At 38.9% G+C, this 22,005-nt stretch overlaps 1 protein-coding gene across 9 annotated transcripts in view; it reads left to right on the top strand.

Moving 5' to 3' along the window:
* LTBP1 (latent transforming growth factor beta binding protein 1) overlaps positions 1–22,005 on the top strand; it is a 381,680-nt gene that overhangs the window by 46,033 nt on the left and 313,642 nt on the right. The gene's annotated exons all lie outside the window — the stretch shown is intronic.

Below are 22,005 nucleotides of genomic sequence, written 5' to 3'. Positions count from 1 at the left end.
CGAAAGTGAGTCCTTGAAAAGAGAAAATTTCTCTACCTTAGTAGCAGGTTAAGTGTATCTTCTATAAACACCATGTTTACCTCCCAGTTGCTATGCAGGTCCATTTTTGGTGAATGAGCTTGTGTTCTATTTATGGGAACACAGTTTTTTCTTAGCGTTAGGAAGTAGGTGCTGTTCTGAACAAAATGAGAACTTGTGTATAAGAATGATTGTCCCTTCCTCCTCTGGGTCACCTTAGGAGCAGCCCCTCGGCTGCACAGGGTCCTTACACAAATTGTTCCCTTTTAATTAGCTACTCTCCATGGATAACAAGATGCAGAATTTACTGCAACTATCACTTGTCATTTGTCTAGGAATGTAAAATACAGGAAGTTCTCAACTTAAAAATGGGCTTGACCCAGCGGTTCGTTTCTAAGTCGCTGGCTTGGAATTCTGAATGCTTTTCCCCCTCTAAGGATAGCTTCCACATGGTGATTAGTGTCCAGTGAGCCCACAGAAGTTATTTAATCTGTTGCTATAGATGAAATTATCCTAATTTATACTTCGTCCTTGAATAGGCCACCTACTCTCTCTGCTGAGTGGGGTCCTTGTAACTTTTTCCTGTCTCTTCTTATTCCTTCCTTAATCCTCTTTCTGTTTTGCTTCATTTTGCTTTCACTTCTTCTTGTCTCATATTTCAATTCTGCTATGATAAATAGATTTGGGGGGCTAGTTTGAAATCTAACCACTTTGCTAGCATTTTAATTGGAAAAAACATCCTGCAGCTCTCAACAAGGAGTGGTAGTTATAACTAATCCTCAGTAACAGCTTACTGTATGCCAGGTACTGTTTCAGAATGCTTTGTATGTATTATTAATTTACAACTCACAGTGATCCCATAAGGTAGGTACTGTTATTAACCTCACTTTACTGATGAGGAAACTGTGGCACAGAGTGGTTAAGTAAATTGTTCAAGGTCACACAGTTAATAAGTGAATAATATCATGTGTTTGGATTTAAATGGAACCAGAATAAGGAGAATAAGTGTTAGACTTTAAATGAAGGCAGTCAGGACGCAGCTCCATGCCCTGAGTTGAGGGTGGCAAATGTTTGCTGCAAAGGGCTGGAGAGCAAATATTTTCAGCTTTGTGGGACATATGGTTTCTGTTGCAGCATCTCAATTCTGCTATTGTAGCATACAAGCTGCCATAGATGATGCAGAAATGAATGAGTGTGACTGCTCCAATAAAACTTTATGGGCGCTGAAATTTGAATTTCATATAAATTTCATGTGTCACCCAATATTATTATTCTTTCGATTTTTTTCCAGCTGTTTAAAAATGTACAAATCATTCTTAGCTTGTGGGCCATACAAAAACAGGCTCTGGGCCAGCTTTGGCTCATGAGCTATAGTTTGCTGACCTCTCCTCTAAAGGATAGGAGTGGTTTTTTTTGTGCCAGAACACGAATGTAACTGTGTATCTTGAAATGATATAAAGCTTTGATGATATCATAGCCAGACATCTCTCTTCCAGCATTGTTCTGGATCTTAAAAACAAAGACCGATTCTGTGTTGAACTATGCCTTGGCAATCAAGAGTCAGATTACTGTTTATTGCAATTATTTTTTTTTAGCATTATTACCTATATAAACTGTGAAGTAATTTACAAGCGACATCATTCATCTCAAATATCACCATCCACTGTTAGAATTTGACCCTCTATGTTATGTATATATGGATTGTTAGTAAGAACCATATGTCAGATGTCAGATAAAGGGGCAACCTTTTTTTTTTCTTCTTTTTTTGGTAGCAGTAGTGTAACTTAGACAACAATGTTGTAAGTCAAAGAGGAGGCTAAGGTTTCAGCTCTAACTTGGCTTTGAGAAAATAAAAGACATTGGATAATTTGCTTCAGAGATTTCATCTGCTGAATCAAGATGCTTCTTAGGATAGCATTGTTCCAGGCATGTGTATATGGGAGTGCGTACTGGGTGCTTTTGGGTAAGGAGAAGAGATAGCCTAAGATGCTAATAATTCTGATATTTTTCTTAAGAAACTTATATAGGTTGCCTTGTTATCTGGGCACTGCACTGCAGGGAGTATTAAGATGTACAAGATCCAGTTCTGCTCTTAAGGAGATTTTAAAATAATAGAAGAGCTCTAATTTGAGAGGGATGCAAAAGAAGGGGCACAGTTGGCCCATTGAAATTAGGTAATGACATGATCACCTTAAATCATATTTAATCAAACGGCCAAGGAAGCACATATGGTAGGACCATTTTGGCTACTTTTGAGAAATGTAACAATTATAAAGTTATCTTTGTTTTAAGATCGCCTACTTTAGGGTGTTTCACAGTTTTGTTTTGTTTTTATCTAGTGAAAGAGGAGGTTGATTAAGCCTCTTTAAAATGCTTATAGACATAAGACACCTAAAATATCAAAATATTTTGTTTTATATCCATTATGTGGCATATGAAATGCTACAGTCTTGATCATTTATTCAACAAGTTTTTATTGAGCACATTCTATGTACTGTGCACTGTCCTAGGGTTCAGGATGTAGCTCTGAACAATTAAACAAAATGTCTGCCTTCCTGGTGCTTACAGTCTGGAGATGGGGAGACGATTGATAAGTGGCATAATGAAAACATATGTTAGATTGTGATGAGTGTGTGGAGAAAACAAAACTGCAATAATGGACAGGGAGTGCTGGGTGGGTGTGGGGTGGGAATGAGTGAGGGCTCTGGTGGTAGGGAAGGCCCTGCTGAGAAGGTGGCATTTAAGCAAAGGCCTGAAGGAGGTAAGGGCATGAACCATGAAGATATGTGGGAGTGGGGCAGAGGCCTTGAGGTAGAAGTGTGCCTGGCATGTTTGAGGAAGAGCTACTTTAGTAAAACTGTAATGGTAAAACTACACATTTTAGGCAGGTGAGTGTTACATGAATTGGTTTTACCTTTGGACAAATGGTTTTAGACAGCTTGACTTGGAATCAAGTGCAAAGTTCTATAGGAAATCAAAGGAAGGAGCAATTGTTTCCAGATTTTGGAGTGCTGGGGAAGTGGAGGTCCAGGGATGGCTGTGGAGAAGGTGGTTTGTGAGCTTGAAAAGATGGTTAAATTTGGGCACAAAGAACTAGGGAAGAAGGGCATTTCCAGGAAAGGCAATGAGGTGATGTCAGCAAGTATGGTGTATTAGCTATCTACTGCCGTGTAACAGGTCACCCCAAAACTTAGCAGCCGAACACAATAAACATTTATTGTCTGACAGTCTCTGTGGGTCAGGGATCCAGGAGGTGCTTAGCTGGGAGTTCTGGCTCAGAGTCTCTCGTGAGGTTGCAGTCAGCGGAGGTGGCTCGACTTGACTCCACTGGGACTGGAGAATCCACTGCCAGGATGACTCACTCTGTGGCTGTTGGCAGCAGGCCTCAGCTCCAGCACTGGCTCTTGGCAGGAGGCTTCACTTCCTCTCCACCTGGACCCCTCCACGGAGCTGCCTGAGTGTCCTCACAACATGGCCACTGGCTTCTCCCAGAGTGAGTGATTCCCCACTGGAGAGAGCAAGGAGAAAGCCAGAGTGCCTTTTTAGTCTTTAGTCTTGAAAATGACACACCTTCACTTCCACCTTGTTTACTCATTAGGAGTGAGTCACTAAGTCAAGTCCACCCTCAAAGGGAGTGGAATTAAGCTGCACTGCTTGAAGGGAGAAATTTCAAAGAATTTGTGGACATATTTAACATTGACCACATTTAGGATATGATTTGATTGGAACTTGATATAGATAAAGCCTAGTGGTAATAAAAGATTTTAGAGATTGGTTAAAAATGAAGTTCAAGACTAAGATTTCAATAAAACAATTCCAAAAAGATGCAATAAAACAAAATAGGTTCCCCCTCCATTACTTTTTAAAAAAATATCATTTAAAAGAGGCTTAAGAAACATTAACCAATCACAATATTTGGACTGTGTCTATCCTGATTCAAACAAACTACAAATAAAAGAAAAAGATAATGATGATTTTTGGATAATCATGAAAACGCTGACATTGATTGGAAATTGGATGTAAAAGAATGATTGTTGATTTTGGGGACTGTGCTGATGGCATTGCAGTTATGTAAGGAGGAGAATCATATTAAAGTATTTACAGGTGAAATTATATAATGTCTGAGCTTTGATTGAAATTAACCAATGGGTTGAGGTATAGAGGTAACCAGATTGGCCATGAGGGAATGATTATTGAAGCTGGATGATGGGTACATGGAGGTTTCTTACACAATTTTCTCTACTTTTTTATATTTTTGAAATTTTCTGTAATAAAGAGTAACAAAAAAAACCAAAGGAAACTTTCAAGTAGGAAGAATGCTATGATTTTTCATCTGCCTTGGAAGATTGTTCTGGCTGTAGTATCTAAAATGGATTAGAACCAGTGGTAATTGGAGGATGTCTCTGTGATGAGTGTAGTAGTGCAGGTAACGTAGAGGAAGAAGTGAATTCGAGTTACTGTAAATGAAAAACCTTGCCTAATTGAATGTGGGAGGCAAAGGGAAAGAGAATCAGGTAGGTAGAGAATCAGGTAGAGAATGATGTATCAGGTAGGATGTGGAGGTCTTTCCATCCTGCTGTTTTTGAAGATTTCTTTGGTAATATCATGGATCTTCAAGGTCTTTGAAGGTAGTTGATACTTGTGAATGGATGGTCTCTGACAGAGCTTTATGGATGAATAGCCAAGATTATGCTCTGTACTCTACTAGGGACTAAAAGCAAGTGGATATCAGTGGTACGTGGCTGGCCACTTGGTCAAGTATTGGTTTGGAGAGACCCTGGCCAGGGGCTGGTCCGGTGGCGCAAGCGGATAAGGGCATGTGCTCTGCTTTGGCGGCCCGGGGTTTGCAGGTTCAGATCCCAGGTGCACACCGGCGCACTGCTTGTCAAGCCATGCTGTGGTGGCATCCCATATAAAGTAGAGGAAGATGGGCACAGATGTTAGCTCAGGGCCAGTCTTCCTCTTGGGCTGATCTTCCTCACAAAAAAAGAAAAAGCCTGGCCAGGGTATTCTGGCAATACTCATTTCTGTAGTTATAATTTCATTCATGCTTTTCGTGGAAGCTTATTATTATGGTGTTCCTTTTTCCAGTTTTGTGGGTCGCATCATGGATGCTCCATGAGCTAAAGAAAAGACCAAATGATGCCTCATCTTCCTATATACAAATTTTTGCAGTCACTTTTTTGATTCTTTGAACTTTTACTTCACTTTATAATACTGGATTCCTTAGAAAGTCCAAATTAACACTTCAGGTTACTCTCATAATTGCATCATATAGATGTTATTCACCTGCCCTGTCAATGTATTTGTTGAAGAGTTGCCACTGTTAGGTTACAGGTGCATCCCCAGTGTCTATCTTTAGTTCTATATCGGAAAAGGTGTTCATGCTTATAAGTTATGGCCAGGAGATTCCACAAATGAGCAAAATTCAAAACTGTTCAGCTTTCCAGAGCTTTGTTAAATCATCTCTCAGTATCATTCTTTACATAAATATTGAAGTTTCCCGTAAAGTTTGTTTTCAACTCCTTGCTGCTCAATGAGACTCTTTTGACTTGTGTAAAATGTCTGTCTTTATCCTTGTTAATCATAATGGGTGTTACGGGCACTGATCATGGAACCACAAGGCAGAGGTCTTTAGGGGCATTCTTTAGCTGCTGATGTCTTTTTGTTGTTAGATAACATTGGCACAAATGACCATTGCTTTGCCAAATGGGGAGCTGTTATCTGTACTGTGTAAGGAGGAAGCACTTTTGCAGGAGACAGTGTACCCAGTGCTCTCTCTTTGAGCTTGAGAAGGAAGTCTGGTTTTACTCAGGATATGGATGTCAGATCTATCGAGAGAGCTCACACGCATCCAGTCTTTTTTCTTCCCTGGTGGTGGCTATTTTCATCATCTTATGGTGTCCTGATGTTACAAAGGATGGTGGTTAGTTTCTCTGGAAGAATTAGTTTTGTCCTGTCTCAAACCAGTTAAGGGGACTGAATTCATCTAATGGCGTTAACTATCCCTCCTTTCCATCATCTTCTTCCTAGGAATGTGGTGAAGAGAAAAGAAGCAAATTAGAAAATGTTTTTTTAAAAGACAGAATAATTCAAATGCATTCTATATTTATCAAGTGAGCTTATAGTATGCCAGATATTTTCTAAATATAGGGAAGGCCCTTTAAATTCACATTGAAGTGGTGGGTTCCACTTTCAAAGTTCTCGAGAAGTGAATCCTTCACGTTTACTCTGGGTCATTTGATAGGAAGCAGCGTTAAGTGATGTCTGTGCCATGGAGAAGAGGGTGCTACATGTCCGTTATCTCTACCCAGTTTTTAGCTTCCTGTCCCTGTGGTTGTGAGTCTTAAAAAAACTATGTGCTATGATATCTACAAAGATGGGAGAGTTGGTGGAATGTTCCTTGAAGTATTCTCTCCTAATTAACATCATCAACAACAAAGTGTAAGCTCATTCCCTTTGTTTGGACTTTCTCATAATACCCCTAAAGGAAGAAAACTCATAAAACTACACTAACAGTGAAAACTTTAGGGAGAAGTTTTAAGCTTTTTATAGCACTAATAATTGAGATTGGTCCCAATCTCAATATTTAATAAGGTACTCAATAAGTACCTTGTCTGAACTTATTCAAGAATACAAGGAAATGGTCGGTACTCAAATTGACAGTTTCCCCAAATGATCTCTCAGACTATAGGGGGGACCTTGCTCAGGGCTGACCCCCCCCCCCCCCCCCCCCCCCGCGGACCCTCCCGCAGGTTTCTCTTTTGTGCTTCCTGTAGTTACCATTATCATGACACTACCCAGTGTTGCATCTCTTTATCTACATAGGTACACAGAAGGACTACAATAAATGTTTCTTTAATATATTTTTTGGAGTTTTGCCTGGAGAAAAAAATATTAATAATGTCTAAATCCCTGTCCGAGGATTGTTCCATGAATATTTATATTACAGGAGTTACCTTTTTTCTCTTGGAATAATACTATTTGCCTTTGTAAAGCCCTGAACATTTTGCAAAGTAGCTTGCATTCCTTGTTGTATTTGACCTGCCCAGCAAGTCCATGAGATGAAGGTTTTGATCCCCATTTAATGGTGTGGGAAAAAAGGCGAAGTGGTAGAAAACTGAAGAAAAGGAACTCAATCTGAGGATTTTAGTGTGCATTTCGTGACGCCTTAGGGATGGGATGAAAACGAAAATTTTGAACCAATAACTGATTTTGTCATTTTATATGCATTTATTTTAAACTTTTTAAAAATTGAAGTAAAATTGAATTTACGTACAGAGGAGTATACAGATCAAAGGTGCACATAACCTAGTGATTATCCCAAAATGATAGCACACATGTGTAAGTGCCATCCACGTCAAAGAGTAGAGCATTGCCAGCACCACAAAGCCCCTTCTTCCTAGATCTACCCTCGTCTGCCTCCCCAAAGGGAGCTGCTGTCTTGAGTTCTAACACCAGAGATCAGTTCTGTCTGTTTTTAAACTATATGTAAATGAATCATATAGTGCATATTTTTTCACTCAGTGTTATGTCTGAGATTCATCTGTGTAGTTGTGTGTGGCTGTAGTGGTTCACATTTACATCACCAAAGGTTATTCCATCATATGAATTTGCCACAATTTATTAATTGTTTTATTCTTGATGTTCGGAATTTTTCGTTTTTGCCTCTTATGGATAATGCTGTGTAGGTAGGTATATGTGGGAATTCCAGAAGAAGACCTTTGTGAACTCATCTGAAAACCAAGCCCAACCGGATATAGCAATGTCAAGATTTGAGAAGGACTTAATCCTTCCTGTAAAGTTTGATCATATTTGTGTCAGTTGGTCAGCGCTATTTTGTTGTTTGAGAAAAACAGGCATGTGGGGAAAATGGTGGAGACGTTGTTTGAGGAACTGGAAGCAAGGAACTTTTTCTTCCTGAGCAGCACTTGGCAGGAAGAGTGGACTGTGGGGTGGGAGTGGGAGAGGCAGGAGAAGAGTAGGGGAGATCACTTGTGCCTCGCCCTTCTGCACCCTACTGAGTCCCACAAGGAAGGCTTTGCCATGAGTAGTTTTGAGATAGAACCAGCAACTGACTGGTTCTGGTGCAAGATACATAAGGAACTGGGTAGAAACTCAAAGTTTCCAACTGAAGAGAGCCAAGTGCTGGGATAGAGCTTGCTCCCCAGTTTAATTGCTAGAAATCAGGATGGTGTTTTGGTGATGTGTGATAATAACAATAATAGCTAATATTTATCAAGTGTTTATTCTGTGCCAGGCACCATTCTAAGTACTTTTTTGCTGGGGGAGTTTCACCCTGAGCTAACATGTGTTGCCAGTCTTCCTCTCTCTTTCTCTTTTTTTAATTCCTTCCCAAAGCCCCAGTATGTAGTTGTATATTCTAGTTGTAAGTCCTTCTTGGTGACCCGCCACCACAGCATGGCTACTGACAGACGAGTGGTGTGGTTCTGGGCCTGGGGAGCAGAGCGCACTGAACTTTAACCACTAGGCCATCAGGTCTGGCTCCTAAGTACTTTTTGGGTATTATCTTACTCAATCCTCTCAAAAGAATGTGAGCTAGATGCTATTATTATCCGCATTTTACATGACAAGGCAATTCAGATGCAGAAGGCTTAAGTCATTTGCCTAAATTCTCTTAGCTAGTAAGTGTAGAGTCAGACTTCAAATTTAGGCAGTCTGTAAAGTTATCGTCTGTATATTGCCTCTTTTGTTGATGGCATTTGTATTAGTTTCCTATCGCTGCTATAACAAATTACCATAAATTTAGTGACTTAAAAACAGTACAAATTTATTGTCTCATAATTCTGAGGTCAGAAGTCTAGAATGGGTCTCACTGGGCTCAAACCAAGGTGTTGGCAGGGCTGCATTCCTTCTGAAGGCTCTAGAGGAGAATCCATTTCTTTGCCTTTCCCAGCTTCTAGAGGCTGCCTACATTCGGTGTCTTGTGGCCCCTTCTCCATCTTCAAAGCCAACAGTCTTGGGCTGCGTCCTTCTCACTGCCATTCTCTGGTTCTTTGTTCTGCCTCCTTCTTCCACTTTTAAGGACACTTGTAATTATATTGGGCCCACGTGAATAATTCAGGCTAGTTTCCCCATCTCAAGGTCAGTTGATTAGCAGCCTTAATTCAATCTGTAGCTTTAATTTCCCTTTGCCATTTAACCTAACATATTCACAGGTTTTGGGGAGTAGGACATGGACATCTTCAGGAAACCGTTATTCTGCCTACCACAGTATTTCACCAGGCACCCAGTCTTGTCCTGGCAATCTTCCCTGCTTCTCATGAGTGAGCTATCATCATGAGGGATAGTGAATAATCATCAAAGTACCCTTCATTTCATAGCAGAACTAGCGCTTATGACTCTTATAACAGTTAGATTTAAACACTTGACATAGATATAAGGCCTAAATGTGGCCCTCACTGTTCTCTGAAATCTTGGGATTAGCATACTCAGGCACATGTGTTGGGGGGCAGAAAGAGGGAAACCCAGAGATCAAGAGCCTAGAGATGGCCAGACACCAGGAGGGGCCCTCAGCCTCATGGCACTAGGGATTGAAAAGTCAACACTGCTCATAAGTAAGTACCTTTTGACATAAAATGGCCCCACCCACCAGACAAAGTGGCCTATGGACTCTGGTTGCAACTTGCTTGGGGAGAGTTAGGAAGGAGTGGGCAGATGTGGAGAGGAGTGGGGAGAGGGCCGGGAATGTCCTTCCCATCAATAATGAGCCTGTTCAAGTGTTTCCCATATGATTATTCTTCTATGTTGAAATAAATTTGTGCACTGAAAATTGAATTAATTAGTTGTCAAAGGACTTGCTGCAAACTGACAGTAGAACTGGGGTTGAAACACACACGAATCCACCGATAAGCAGTTGGAACAGAATACAGTTTGGCTGACACATGGGACCCATGAGCTTTAGGCCTGGCCTGCGTGGTTGATGCCAAACATGAGAATGATTTTTTAGAGCCTGACTTTGGGTGTTGCGCAGATTAAAGTAAAAATTCCTCTTTACATTTGGATATGTTTGGCATTCCACAGATACTGCCTGTGAATCCTTCCAAGGTGCCTCTGGGGTTGCACTAAATCCTCTTTCCTTGTTTTCCTTGGCTTAAAAGTTTGTTTATGTTTGAGCAACGTGTAGACTAAAATTTAAGACTAAATTTTTGGAGCAGTTCTCTGCCCCAGAGTTGCCTGAGATCAGAATAAAGAACCTATAAGATGTGAGTCCTGTGTGAGGGAGGTGAAAAGTACGCCTCACATTATACAAAATATGCACGAGTAGGAAATACAAAGCTAAGTTAAATAACTTGTATGGTAAATATGCTTAGAGTTGGTATATTTTCACTGAGGTTCTCGAGGTTCAGTATATTTTTTACCTATTTATCTGTTCCTTAAATGTGTTAGAGATAACCTAGCAGATGTAGCTGATCCTATCGTCCTAGAGGCAAGGACTTCTAAGTGGAAAGAATGTCAACTTAAACACTATGGAGAAGAGAAACCTTAGATTTGCTAATTCAGGAAAAAATGTCTGTCATTTTTCAGGACTGCTATTTTTGGACAAGATGTTTATGTGTTTATACAGGATAGCAGAGGAACCAGAAAGACTGAGTGAAATTAAATAGTGGATTGGAGAATGTTCCTATACCCATTAGAGTTAGGTGGACTTGACCATGAGTCCAGTGGAAAGACTCTGACCATCCCCTGTATCCCAAGTGCTTGGGGCTGTACGAAGTATGAAGTCTAGTCCATAACTAGAGGGATCTTTGCAAAATGTAAATCTCGTCTTGCCCCGCTCTGCATAAAAGCCTTCACTGGCTTCTCAGTGCTCTGAGGATAAAGATTAGTTCCCTACTCCTGGGGGATCAGACTCCCTGGTCTCCCTTTGCACCGTATCCCCTGGTTGTCATCATACACAGGCAACAACCTGTCACCATGTCACAGGCAGCTCCTTGACCCTGCCCGGCTCCTTCCTGACACATTTTCTCTGTCTGCAATCTTCACCCCCCTACCCGCGCTCACGTGTGCGCTGGCTCCTCTTCCCCGTTAACACTTGCTCATTTTGCTGATCTCAGTTTCCTCAGGGAAGCATTCCCTGATACCTCGGTTACTCCTGGAAGGTGCTCTCATCACACCATGTTTCCCTACCCCGTCCCTTTAGAGCATTCATTTCAACTTGTGTGATTTGCTCTACCTGGCCCAATGCCTCCTTGGTGAATGAATGAATAAATGTACGTGGTATTATGATTGCTCTAAATTCAGAAGTTTGACCACACAGGAATGCAGATATTAACCCATCTTCTAAGCTGCCTCAGTTTCCCCAGAGTAATTGAAAGAGACCAATTCAATGAGTCACTGATCAGAGTGGGCAAAAGTGGACTCAATCATCCTACTCACCATTCCAGGACAGTAGTCCAGCCCTGGCATCCCATTCTTCTGTGGTACCTCTAGGTGATGATGGGACCCACTTCCTGTATATCTCTGAATGTGACAAGGATTTTTCCTTGATCAGATTCCATTTCAGTTCTCTCAATCTTATTTTTTTAACCTCGCAATGCCAGGTCTTCTTGCTCCTTGCAATTCCTAGAGTGCCTGTGATAGAAGTAAGGCACACAAACAAAGAAAGGACAGCAGAGCCCAGGCAGCCAATCGCTTTGGAAAATTACTGAAACTGACACTATAAACCTAGTTTATGAGCCTGAACTTTCTAGCACTCATGAATATTTAGTTAAATATTAATTGATTGGAATCTTGACGCAAGATTGGCTCAACTCTCATAGAAAGCATACAGGGACGTTGAGGCAAACTTGAATTATTTTTCACTTAGAGTTCATAGGATTCCAGAGGGATCTGATTCATGGAGTTAGCTTTCATCAAACATAGAAGAAATATTTTATTAATATCAGTATCTTTGAATAGAATTAATCCTAGGTACTTGTCCCTTTATTTGAGCACAATGGAAAATAGAACAAGAATGTGTTAGGTAGTTTTTCCTTTTTTTTCCTTTTTTCCATCTTCCAAAATTTTCAATCAGCACAGACCATAAAGTTTTATAACTTAAAGGGGTGAATGTCTTGCCCAGGGTCACATGGGAAGGTAGCAGCAGAGCTGTGACTTGAACCTGACCTCTTATTTCATGTTCTCCTTGCTGTCTTTTGCATGCCATTGTCTGACTCTTTTTACCAAAATAGTGAAAAAAAAAAAAAGTGCACAGTATTTTTGAAGCCTAAAATATAAATAAAAAGGATAGAAGAGTGAAAAACTTTAGTCATTTTATGAATTCTCAGTAAATCACCGTTGTTTGACAAAAAGTTGTTTATTTTCAAAACAATCAAGATTCGCTTAGTCAAAACGTATCTGTCTCATGAAGAAAATGTGACAGTTACTTCATGATAGCAAATTACTAACGTAGAAGCTGTTGCTAAATCTTCAGGTTAGCTGTGCTGTCTGCCAAAAATACAGAATTTATTTTTTAAAAATTACCATTTTAGGGCTTTCTTGACATAGGTATGGCTTTCATTGCTTTTGAAGTGCTGCCTTTTATTCCTTTGCCTGGTGTTGGTGGTTTGCCAAGTGCTGGCATTTGGAGATTTGATGGACAGAATCTAAAGTAAGACATCATTCTTTCTTAATTTGTTCAAAGCCTCTTTATGCAGCAGCTAATCCTTCCTAATTACATTTCTAGGAAGGATGTTCTTAACTCAAACAGGAAGATGACATAGACATTTTGAGAAGATTAGGGTGCACTTTACTCCGAGAAAAGAAATTTGAAAGGAAGCGCTCTCCATTGCCCATGTCTCACTCCCTGGGCATAAATAACCATTTTCCTCCTCAGCCCTTTGCGAAACTCTTTTTCTCTTTCTTTTTGTTTCTCTTTCATTCTTGTGGCTCCTGTTTATCTTCTGGCTTAACTAAGCTATTTTGAAAGAGTGAAAAAGAAATTCCTAAAAAATCCTTTTCCTCCTTGTAGGAGGCAAACATTTTACAACTTAATTGCCTTATTGTCTTGGAAGGTGACTTGTGGATCTAAATGGTTGAAAAATTTAGTGTGCATAGTAGAAATACTTTACGTAAGATTGAAACACTTTGCAATCTCCTTGATTAATTTCTTTGTGTGTTGCTTTGTATTAATTTGATGTAGTGATTTTTATTTGAAAGTAAATATGTTAGTGACGTGTGTTTTTAGATTATTTCAGATCCTTAGTATTTTGAACAGAGTAAGTGTGGTCACTGTCAAATAGGACTTTGATAAATCAAATAAATTATAGTATGTAAAGTCTTAGTGGTTTTGAATATTCCTATGAAGTGTGATTTTATCACATTGCTCACAGATTAATTTCAGTTTATTTTTCATAGATTTTTTAATTGAGATCAAACATTTTCCACGTTTATTCGCCCTTTGCATTTTTACGTGACTCATCTGTTAATATTCTTTACCCCATTTAAATTACATGTAATTTCTATTACGTGTTCTTATAACTTTTTGTTTTCCTGAGAAAGATTTGCCCTGAGCTAACTTCTGTTGCCAATCTTACTCTTTTTGCTTGAGGAAGATTTGCCCTGAGCTGATATCTGTGCCAGTCTTCCTCTATTTTGTATGTGGGTCGCTGCCACAGCATGGCTGCCGACAAGTGGTGTAGGTCCGTGCCTGGGAACTGAACCCCGGGCTGCCGAAGTGGAGCGCTCCAAACTTACCCACTAGGCCACAGGGCCAGTCCCCTCTTATAACTTTTTTTATTTGTCAGATCTGTTTTCATGTTAAAGATCCTTTTGTTAAACACTTCAAGAGCTCTCAAAGGTGAGGCCTTTGTATGCAAAGAATGTTATTAGTACTTAAGGAATTTTTTATCCCTAAATTTGGAAGAAACTTCTCTAAATTGGATTTTTGAAAATTCCCACTCACCCACGAGGACAAGAATACAATCTATGACTCACTGAGTAATTTATTTCACAATTCTTCTGTCCTGTGAGAGGCTTGTTGATTGACACAGACATAAATCTTTAGGTACTAGTGAACCATCTATAACTTTCCAAGCCTAAATGGTTCTTGGTGTATTTCTGACTGGTTGTCTTATCCCAGGTTTGCCATAATGAAGATAGAAGCTCTGTTCTTCTCACCTCCACAGCACAAATGTTCAATTTACTATAGTTGATTCATTCAGTCTATCAACAAATATTTATTGAGTGCCAACCACATTCCAGGTAGTGTTCTAGGCACTCCAGTTGGAGGGATCAGGCTAACATGCCTGAAAAATACTTAATAATATAGGACAATACCAAATTGACTGGTAAATTATGTGGTGTCTATTTATAAATTCTAGTGGAGAATAAGGAAGAAGCCATCACTAGGGACTGGAGTAAAGGAAAACTTACCAGAATCTGGAGGACTTGGAAAAGTGAAGGAGAGGCTGGCCTTTAAGTAAAGGAAATAACGAGATGGAAGATATGGTGGGAATGAGTCTCTTGTTTCCATAGGACAGGTGGGAGATTGAAGTATTTAGGGGGAACTGAAGAACAGTAGGAAATGAAACTGGGTGGGTAGGTCCAGATTATGAAAGGCCTTGACAATCAGGAAGAGGATCTTTGAGTGGGGCAGTGAGAAACAGACAGATGCCTCTAATAGCCACGAAAGAAGTATAAGATTTACCTGTGAGAAGCCGGGTCAGTCAGGGTGCTATGAAAGAGTGAGGGAAGGCCTAGGTGGTTGATGGGCAGATTTGAGAAAGGGATGCCTGAAGGAGTGGCTTTGTAGCCTACCTACCTCTCCCAGTCACTACATGAGAGGAAATCTGATTTGGTTTAAAAAGAGAAGGGCTGCAGACTAGGAGTCCAGAAAACAGTTCCTTTGGATCCAGGCTAGGGAGTTATGTGTAGCCTAATGTTTATCTCCCTCTAGATATGTTAACTCAAACGATGTGTAATCTTATCCACTTCAGGAGTGGAAAAGTGGGGGCTGTCTTTGAATGCTTCTGTTTCCTTATTCCACTCTATCCCTGGATTCAGATTCACCCACCCCTGATCAGAACCAGATTCTGTTTCCTTCTGTGTAGATCAAACTAACTCTTTGAAATGTATTTGGTGACAAATCATCATGCTCTACAGAAAAATCAAGGCCTCTTTTTCTATTTCAGTTGTTCATCACACTCCCATTTTCTGCCTTTGCCATTGGTAGCTCTTCAACTTTTGCCATAACTTTTTCATGTTCTCTCTGCCCTTCACAGCATAAATCTCTGTGCATCGTCTCCGTGGTTTTCACGCTGTACTAGGAGTGCTCAACTCACCTATAGCCCTCCTTCCTTAGGTGACTGAAATCCCACATCCCTCATGACATCTTTACGGATGAGCTGGAAATGAGCCTTGGATAGTGGTGTGCACGTGTTTGTACATACACACACACATACGTGTGTAACAACCTTACATGTTGATAGGCTCTAAATATCTTTCTAGTTGGATTGCGTTATCTAGTTTCTAGTTGGATTGCATTCTCATTAGTTATTATTTAAAATAATATGTTCATATTCAATATATATGTTCATTTCAATAATATAAAATAGTATGTTCATAAAAAAATAAGAATTTGATCAAGCTCCATTAGGAAGTCTGTGGCAAGAAACCAAAAGAAATGATTTGGGACTGTCAATCTCATATTTGTTGAATACTTACTATGTACCAGGTACCATGCTAGTGGCTAAAATAAATATTCTTTAATTTCAGTGAATAATCCATACCTGTTATATTTTTTACCTCCCTTTCTGTTATTTCTAGAATGAGTAGTTAAATTTGTTTTGTTTTTTAGTAAAGAGCTATATTTTTATAGGACAAAGGATACGTAATGCTATTCTCTCTACTGGTATTCAGTTATTTGACCTTTTCAGTCAAAGTCCTGTTCTGGTGTTAACAGGCATGAAATCAATTAATTAAATGATTAGCTTGCTGCATCATCATGCCAGGCACCATTCTGACTTGTAGATATAATATTGAGGAAGATCTAATTAAACCCTAACTAGTCTTACAAACTGAAACTGCTTCAGGTATGGGCGATTAAATAAAAGCTAGAGGGAAAGAGATTTTTGCCTGATCGGAAACACTGAGCAACAATAGTGCATGAATTAATAGTTCCTGTAGAGTTTTTGAAGAAAAGAGTAAGCCAACCACAGGAAAAAACAGAGCATTTAGTGTGTGCAGTATTTCCCAGAACAGCCGTATCTGGAAGCTAACTGGCTGCAGCTGGACAGGCTTCCTTTTGTATGGAGACGCTGCCTCTAGTGTTTAGGAAAAAATGCACGCTAGAAAATACTGCAACATTATGGTGCCATCTGTCTTGAAAATGAATTATTTTTTATTGTCTGCTTCATAGTAGTTCCTAGACAACTAAAAACTTCAATTAGGTTGGTGCTATTTTGCATATGGACAAGTTCTGCAAGCGAAAGCCTTAAAAGCTTTATTTCAAAGGGGCCTCAGGAGTTACCAGTGTGATGTGATGAGGCTGCTTCCCGTAAGGCTCCCAAGAATCCTGCCCTGCTTAGCTTTCTGGGCGAAAGGAGAGTGTATGGAGGGCTCCGTGTACCTTCTCTTTCCTGATCCGGCTTGTGATGGGTTTTCAGGACCTCTCTCTCAGATGGTATTTTTTCCCTAAAGTTAAAGCTTCACTTTCACCCTAAGTGTGTTTTGTATTTCTTTCTGAGGAGATGATGGATGGATACACAAATCTACCCAGTTAGAAGAATGAGGCAAAACTTCAAGGTTTGTTCTCTTCGTTTAAGGAAAAAAAGGCTGAAATGCTTTTAGTTCTCAGGTTTCTTAGAGTAAATTCAAATGAAAAAGAATATTGGAAATATTCTATGAAAATGCTTGTCAATAGTAAAATGCTTAAGGTATTGAAAAGTTTAAATGTTTAGAGCTGACAAAGCAATGGGGAAGTCATGGAGGTGAGTTTTTTTCTTTTTTGCTAGCTGGGCTGCTACTTAAAATTTTGTAATATAAATGTATATAAACTTCAGTGAAGCTGTTAATGTTTGGATTTTAAAGTCTGCATGGGTCAAAAAATGGATTTAGTATTTCATATCATCTAGAATGATAGGCCATGGAGGCCTAGGACAATGCTGGCACATTTTCAAAGGAATTCTTCTCTGGTCTGGATACTATAATAAACACAACGGCAGTTTGGTCAATTTATTATATACACAACATGTATAATATTTTGGAAGTTGAGTTTTTTTTTTTTAGGCACACTGGTTATAGCTGATTATGTAAAGGGTTTGAAAATAGCATCTGGTTAAAAACTTGGGGGCTGACATTTTCTCTTTAAAAAAAAAAGACTGTGGTGAGAACTAATGAATGAATACAGGAAATGCAAACATGCTTACCAATGAATTCACAAAAGTGTTTGAGTCGAAAAATGTAGACATAACTTGAACTTTTACGATTATGCCATTGGGCAGCAGGTGGCAAGCTTTGCTTTTCAGTGAACTTCGGTTTTATTTTTATACCGTAGAATGCCAAAATTTGAAATGGGTGGTTTAAGTCTACTGGAATATGTCATTTCTTGGCAGTGCAACCTTGAACCACCTCCTTTGCTCATTGTGCATAATCGCCTTTCTTTGGATGATGAAGCTGACTCTTCGCTTCCTCTTATTGCAGATGGATAGGAATTAATTCATATGAGCAATGCTTTATTCTCTTGTGATTTTAGCAACACATTGCTAATGGAGAAAATAAATTAGAAACAAATGAGTTTAAGGCAGTCCTGGTATGGTTTTTAAGAGATTTTGTTGTACAGTCTTACTTAAAACTAAATTTTATATGTAACTTTTCTTTTTGCTTCCATTTTTTAAAAATCAATTTTAACTTGCTAGATATCTTGATATGGAGCTGTGAAGTAATTAATCAAAACTGAATAGAATTCCGTGCAAGTATTTTTGGAAGATTAGGGAAGAAAAATACATTTTTGAGACTAGAATTGAAAACTGTTATCTTCCCTTGGGCTATACTGTGTGTTGAGTGAGGATTTGAATTTCAACTCTGGAAAAGAGACTAAGCTTAAAGATGGGAATGATGGTGAGGGGGGCACCAAATTATTTTATAGATTTTGTATTTTCTATATAAAAATAATTTCTTCCTGGATATTTTATGTATTGTGAAATGTGGGAGAACAGAATAATGAAGCATATGAATCACTGTAAACATTTAATAGTCCACAGATATTCAGTACCTGCTTGGTACTCAATTATTTTTTTCTAGGCCGTTTGTTAGAAATGAGTCCATATGGGCTATATTATGTTCATATTTTTTTCTATTCCAGTTTTGCATTTTTATTTTTTATTGTTAGAAAATGTCACAAAAAGATGCACAATTTACAACACACACATAGTTTATAGGATAATAATGAAAAACCAAAAATCTCGTACCCACTGCCTACCTGGAGAAATAAAACACTATCATTATCTTAACGGCTCTCTATGCAGCCCTTACCTTCTCTGTCCCACAAAGTAATTTGTATTAATCATCCCCTGCTTTTCTTTATAACTTGACCATATTTTTTGGTACTTCTGAACACTGTTATTTTGATTAGCCAGCTTTTGACTTTCAAATAAATAGAAGCATCATGTTTGTGTTCTTCTGAGACTGGCTTTTCTTGCCCAAGTATTATTGACATTCATCCATCACAGTGGCTCTCAAACTTGAGTCTATCAGATTCATCTGGAGCCTTCTAGAACACTACTTGCTGCCCCGCCCCGCCCCCTTTCTAATTCAGTAGGTCTGGGGAGGAGAGTTTGCAGGGTTAACAAACCTGCGGGTGATGCTAACGCTGTTGGTCTCAGGACCACTCTTTTGAGAACCACTGCTTATCCTGATGCTCTATAGCTGAGATTCATTTATTTTTCTTTTTTATGGTATCCCACTCTATGAATATACCACAATTCCTGTACCCATTCGCCTGATGATGGGCATTTGAGTTGTTTCTAGTGCTTTGCTATTGCAACAGGGTTGTGATGAGCATTTTTATATAAGTCTTCTGGTAAATATTTTTAAGAGTTCTTATAGAATGGAATAAAAAAATCAATTTCACTTGTGTTAAGGGTAATTTTTTTGTTTCGTGAAACTCGTGTTTTTGAAACACACGCACACTTGACGTGAAATGCCTTTTTTACAGTGAGTTCTTCTCCAAGTTTAAAGCCACTCGTCTAGGGTAGTTAAATTGATCAGTATTTTCCTTTATAAGTTATCTTGTTTGAGAAATCCTTCCCTAACCCATTGCTCTGAGATTTTTCTTCTAAGAGCTTTTCCTTTCACATTTGTTTAATGCACCTGGAATTGACTTTGAGTATAGTATGATTTTATTTATTTTCCATATGGATAACTTATTGTCTTAGCACTATTTATTGACTAATCCCCCTCCCAACTGTGATACCATGTTTATCATATGCAAATTTCTAAATATGTGCAAGTCTGTTTCTGGATTCTGTAGCCTGTTACGTTGGTGTCTATCCTTGAGTCAATACCTTAAGTACTGTAATTGTATAACAAGTTTTGGTAGGCAAATCATCCCTCTTTGTTCTTCAGCTGCAGTTCTGTATAATTGTAGAATCAGCATCTCACTTTTTTTTTAAACCTGGCTAGAGTTTTGATTGAAATTGCAATGATCAGTATATAATTTTAAGATGAATATTCATCTTTTTTGATATTGACTCTTCCTATCCAAAAATGTAATATGTCCCTCCATTTATTTCAGTTGTCTTTAATATCTTTTAATACACTTTCATAATTTTAAGATCTTGCACATCTTTTCTGAGATCTATTGATCTAATATTCCTGGTTGTTATTGTAATGGAATCTTTTCTAAAATTTCATTTTCAAACATGCTTTCATACAGAAATGAGGTTGCATGTTTTTTGTACACTGAAACTTTGCTAAACTCATTCTAGTACGTTGTCTGATACTGAGTTTTCTACAGAGAATTATGTATGATAAATTTTTTCCCCCCAATCTGTATATCTGCAATTTTTGTACCTTTTTTTTGGGGGGGTTAGGAAGGTTGGCCCTGAGCTAGCATCCATGCCCATCTTCCTCCACTTTATATGTGGGACGCCTGCCACAGCATGGCTTGATAAGTGGTGTGTAGGTCTGTGCCTGGGATCTGAACCTGTGAACCCCAGGCCTCTGAAGCAGAGTGCATGAAGTTACCAATATGCCACTGGGCCAGCCCCTTTGTGCTTTTTTTTTTTTTTTTTTTTAATTGCACTGTCTGGGGCCTTCAGTTTATTGTGAAACAGAAGTAGTGATAGTGGGCATAGTCCCTTATTTTAAAGGCAATTCTAGGGGGCCAGCCTGGTGGCATAGTGGTTAAGTTCGTGTGGTCCGCTTTGGTGGTCCAAGGTTCGCAGGTTCAGATCCTGGGCACGGACCTACGCACCGCTTATCAAGCCATGCTGTGGCAGGCATCCCACATATAAAGTGGAGAAAGATGGGCTTGGATATTAGCCCAGGGCCAATCTTTCTCAGCAAAAAGAGGAGGATTGGCAACATATGTTAGCTCAGGGCTAATTTTCCTCACAACGACAACAAAAAAAGGCAGTTTCATCAGCCTTTCATCATTGAGTACTATCTTTGCTGTAGGTTTTTTGTGGATACTCTTGATCAAGTTAAGGAGAGCCCTTGTGCTGCTAGATTGCCAAGAGTATCCATTACAGATGTTGAATTTGATCATTTGATCTGATGGTTTGATCATAAGGTTTCCTTTTATCTTTAATATGGGGAATTATATTAAAAGATTTGCTAATGTTGGAACAACTTTGCATTTGTATGGTAAACTTCACTTGGCTATAATGTCTTTATCTTTCAGTTTGCATCTATGTTTGTGAGTGAGACTGGTGTATAATGTGCTTTCTCACATTGCTTTGATATGATTTTGATTTTTATGGTTATGTTAGCATAATAGACTGAACTGGAGAATGTTCCTTTTTGGTCCGTTCTTGAGAAAAGTTTTGTATAAGACTGAATATTCAGTAGAACTCGCTTGTAAAACTATTTGGGGATTTTCTATGTAGGGTGATTTAATTTTTGTTGTGTCATTTTGTACTTGTACTTAACGTTTGTTTTCTTTTTTTTTGGTTCTCCTTTTAGATAATTTTTTTTCTCTGCTCATTCCTTCCTCTCTCTCCACAAACTATTTTGGATTATGTACTCATTTCTGTTAGTGATTATCCCAGATGTTTACCCTAAGTATATATGTTTATTTAAATTAACAAAGGCGAAGACATTCAGTATTTTTACCCTCCTACCAAACATGAGGGCCTAAGGGCCCTTAAACTTTGGTCACTCCCTCCAGAGGACTGTGCTATTATTTTTCAACATTTCAATTAAAAATTTTTAATCCTAGAAATTAGATATTATATCATTGCTTTGTATAGTCAGGACTTATTTGGGTCTTCCCACATATTTATGATTTTCTTTGTTCATCATTCCTACTTGCATTTTAGACATTCTCTCTGTAACAGTTTTTCTTGAAGTGCCTCTTTTAGAAATTCCTGTGGTGAGGGTCTTTTTATTTCACCAAATTTTTTTGGTTCTGGGTGTACAGTTATGGCTTGACAGTTACTTTTTCTAAGTATTGTGAAGCCATTTTTCCACAGTCTTCTGGCTTCCCTTGTTGTTGATAAATCAGCTAATGGTCGATCTGATTCTTGTTCCTTTATAAGTAATCTCTCTTTTCTGTTAGGATTTTAAAAATTTACCTTGTTTGGGATTTATTGGAATTTTTTTTTTTTTTTGCTGAGAAAGATTTGCCCTGAGCTAACATCTGTGCCAGTCTTTCTCTATTTTACAGCGTGGTCGCTAAAGAGTGGTGTAGGTCTGCGCCCAGGAACCAAACCTGGACTGCTGAAGCGGAGCGTGCTGAACTTAACCACTAGGCCACAGGGCCTATTGGAAGTCTGATGTGAAGATTGATATGTTTTTCAGTTTTGAAAAATTCTCAGTCATTTT

This window comes from Diceros bicornis, chromosome 12, assembly GCF_020826845.1.
Source record: "Diceros bicornis minor isolate mBicDic1 chromosome 12, mDicBic1.mat.cur, whole genome shotgun sequence".
NCBI lineage: Eukaryota > Metazoa > Chordata > Mammalia > Perissodactyla > Rhinocerotidae > Diceros > Diceros bicornis.
This window is presented reverse-complemented; position numbering and strand designations above follow the sequence as displayed.